Here is a 4,360-nt window from a genome sequence, read left to right as displayed (position 1 = left end):
ATTTAGGAAATATCTGACTTTTTTTTTTTTTTTTTTGGCTAGGAAGATTTCTTGTTTAGGAAAAATGTCACATTGTTTCTACAAATTCAGTTCTGAGGAAGTTGTGTAAAAATGTAAATAAAATCAGAATGCAAAAAAATTTGCCAACCTCATAAACTCAGTTTAGTCATAAATAAATAAATAAATAAACAAAACATATTAAACCTAGTAARAAACTATAGTTCAGGGCTAYTCAACTGGCGGCCCGCGGGCCACACCCGGCCCGCGAGTGACCAAAATTCGGCCCGCCAATTGGTTCATTCATCTCTTAAGCCCAAACCTCCGGTTTTCTACTTTAATTACTCTAAGTTCTTTTAAGAAACATAGATATGTTTGCTATCTAGAAACACCAGAATCTTGGCTACAAGCTGGTAAAATCATTTCTATGAACGTTCAAGACAGTTAAAACTACAAGCAGTGGAAGATAAAACTATGAAAGTAAAAATAAAATTGATTTAAAAAGTCGGCAAGTCAGAGATGTCTGAACAATATTTGTATAAGAGGTATAATGTGTTCTTTTTGTTTTTGATATTGTTTTATTATCACTACTTTTGCATGGTTCTGTATGTTGTTCTCATGATTAAATGCAGCAAAATAAACTATTTCAAAGGTAACAGATTTTTGTAATACTTGGTTTATTAACATAATGACTTTAATTGCTGGATGTTCGGCCCCTCAGCTGTTGACCTCTGTGGCCCCCGGAGTGATTTAGTTGAACAGCCCTATAGTTTTTAGGTGAAAAAATACATTTTAAACAGCAATTGTAAAAGTAGGTGATACAAATAAGAAACAGAAGAGCATTTAACAATAAATTAGGTTAATGGTCAACAGGTCATATAGAACTGGGAAAATGTTGAGAATCTCAGAGAAGAYGTGAAAAGGTTCTTCTGCTGCTGAAAATAGTGGAATAATTTCAGAGAAATGTTTCTCAATAGGAAATCAGGAAGGCTTTAAACATCCCATCATGTCTTGTTTATTACACCATTAAAACAAGTTTAAGAACCTGAACATGAGAAAACCCGTTTCTCTGATGGTATGGAGGTGCATTRTTGTCTTTAGCATAAACTTAARCATCTASAAAGGCGCCATCGATGCTAAAAACATTTCAACAGGTTTTACAGAAACAAATGCTCCCAACTAGACAACACCGTTTTCATGGAAAAGCTTTGAATATTTCAGTTTTAAACTGAAAACAGCGTGACGTCTCAGCAGAAGACCGGGTTCTATATTAGTACTGACACTGACCATAATACTCTGACAAACCTGGTTAAAAATTTTAGCAAGTTAAATAATTCCACCTCTCATWGGAAACCTCATTCCCCTCAGCATTTTTGTTAATTCATAAACCTGGTCGCGTCACTATTAATGGACTACTTTCAGCTTCTTTTCATTCCTTTGTTCTCATTCTCTAACATTTACCTGCTGATGTCTCATTTTCACGTCTAATTGAGGCATAWTTTTCAATTTTCTTTTTCTTCTCCTCATGTTGCTGTGATGTAAATGTCACACCGAACCAACAAMCAGGTTTGTTTATACTTTAATAACTCCAAAACGTCTCATGTTCAAGTGCTCTATATGACATTTAAATCCTATGACTGTTCTCTAAAATCATTCAGCGTTTTTTTCTTACAACGACCGACATCAGATATTTTCTAGAGGTGTGTTAATAATGTTTTCTGATGCCTTTTTTTATTACTTTAATGGCTGTTAAAATAAACCAGCATAAAAACTTAACTCTTTTTTGGTTAAAGACATAATAATTTCTAGACTATTGAAAGCATCTAAAGTGCTTTGGAGAGGCATCTGTAAAGATGAGGTATAACCCTGTGGTCATTCTGACACATGACTCCCTTGTTCTGCTGCCATTATAGCTCCACAAATACCATTAACGGTGGGTTTTTAGTTGCTCTGAAATCTATTTATCTTGTCATTTGAGGTCTCCGTGGTCTTCAGCTTGTCCCTGAAGTGAAACACTGCCTCACTTCCAAGATATCGTACTAACTCTCCTCCACTGCTTTCAGCTGTGCGGACAGTCAGCTCCTAATGGTTTGGAGGAAAAAAACTGAGAACTGGTTATGTGTTGTGTTGTTTGAAAATAGATAAGATCACAAGTGTTGTTTGAAAGAAGGAAGATTTTTAATATCTCCGTGCTCCAAAATGGGTTTTAAATGAAAAGCCTAGTAATCCTCATTGAACTACAGCCATAACCTTTTATGCCCAGGATCTGAACTAAAATCAGTTTATGCTGGGAAAAGATGGAGTTTTGGCCATTTTGGTCAAACCTTGCACTCAGAACATGTTGAGGACGACTCTCAGCTGCTACCACACATAGTTTTTTTTAGACATATTTGTAAAAATGTAAAAAAAAGTTTCCTAAGGCCAGTTGTTATGGYGGCCATCTTGAATTGGTTTGAAGCAGAGGCAGAGTTTTAAAAACAAACTTGATTTAATYAAACCTATGCTTTTCCACTGACAGAGACAATGCTTTTCATTTACCATATTTGCTGCAACATGACCACAYGTCTTCCCCTCCCAGAGTTGTAAAGTAACTAAGAACAAATACTTTGTACTTAAGTAGAAATTTTGGTTATCTACTTTACTTGAGTAATTATTTTTCAGCATACTTTTTACTTTTACTCATTACGTTTTTACACAATTATCTGTACTTTCTACTCCTTACATTTTTTAAAAAGGTAAGATGTAGAAAGTCGTTACTCCTAATTTATTCCGGGTTATTATAAAAAAAATACAGTCCTGAAAAAGTGTGTCTCCTGGATCAAGTGAATTTAATTGTAGTTAGATAAATACAAATATTATACCATTCTGACACCATAACAGCTTATACACTATCCATCACAGCTGTACACCGTTAGAAAAAAATGTTTTTTGGGGAGGTCACCTCCCAATAAATGTCATTTAGGAAAATCTAACTGCTCACTTTTGCTCAATACTTTTACTTTTAATACTTAAGTAGACTTTGTTTCGGAAATTTACTTTTGATACTTAAGTACAAAAAAAAATATCAGATACTTAAGACTTTTACTCATGTAATATTCTCAGGCAAGACTTTAACTTTTACCAAAGAATTTTTATGATAAGATACTTGTACTTTTACTCAAGTATCACTTTCAGGTACTTWAMACAAACACTGTCYCCTCCCACATCCAAAAGTCRTGCGAATTTCATCTGTACTTTATCTTCCTCCATGATCTGCGCAAACAGAAACATCAACACAGAAATGCAGAAACACAAACAGTAAACTGCCAGAGTTTTTTTTTTTTTTTTGCTCACTGTTAGGAAAGAGGGGAGGATTAATATTTTATTGCTCTTCACTGGCAGAGAGTGGATCTGTGTTGTAGCGTTCCCTGAAGTCGTGATGACCAGATTCGGCGAGGGCCAGAGATGTGATGACCTCCTCTCCRCTGTAAACAGGAAGCTGCTCTGCAAGTCAGTTTAGGTTTGTTTTTTACAAACCCAGCCCTAACAAAACTGGGGAGTTAAATAAATAAAAAGAGAATTCAACATTTTTCCAATCTCCTAACCCATGTTTCATTGATACAGACTTATACAGAAAAGCATATCATCCTATTAACTATTGTTGTGAGTTTATATTCCTCCCGGACATGTCAGTGTGTGATCCGTAGGGTTGGGCTGTTTGTGAACGTACAGGACATAATACATATAAGACTGGACAGTCCTCTGAGACACCATCAAGCCAGCCTGGGTGCATTTTTAAAGGGCCAATATTATGTGTTTCTCAGGCATACATTTAAATACCATACCATAATAAAGTATCTATGTCACCTTTAGTTGTTACTAAAATGCTGTTTTTATGTTTAAATAGGAAATACTTATCTTCTCATCTTTTCCTCTTCTAAATGCCTTGAAATTGGCCTCTGTCTCTTTAAGAACCTCCTTCTGCTTCTGTCCTATCCCGTTCAGTGCGGGGGGGAGGGGGGGTGTCGCCTGTAAATACATCTTCTCAAAGGTATTTTGAATCTGAAAAGAGCTTCACTGAGTGAGAAGTACTGTAGTGTTGAGAGTAGCAGACAGCTTAAGTTTCACTTTCAGTTTGCTCTGTTACTGCCGAGAGCCTGCAGGAGTCATGGACGGGGTGTGGGGGGTGGGGAGGTGTGCTCCGTGATGAGGAAGTTCGGCTTAAAGACATGTCCCAGAGCCATTTCTGGTACCAAAAGGCCTTTCTTGTCCCCACCTGTCGTTTTGATCCTCAGCATGGCTGCCTAAAAACGCTGCAGGATTTCTCATGCATGAACGAGTCAGAGCAAGGCTTTGGGCATGTTTTTTTATGAGAGTATAACAT

This window comes from Austrofundulus limnaeus, unplaced genomic scaffold (assembly GCF_001266775.1).
Source record: "Austrofundulus limnaeus strain Quisiro unplaced genomic scaffold, Austrofundulus_limnaeus-1.0 Scaffold4, whole genome shotgun sequence".
NCBI lineage: Eukaryota > Metazoa > Chordata > Actinopteri > Cyprinodontiformes > Rivulidae > Austrofundulus > Austrofundulus limnaeus.
The sequence above is the reverse complement of the archived record's forward strand: the minus strand, read 5'-3'. Positions refer to the sequence as shown.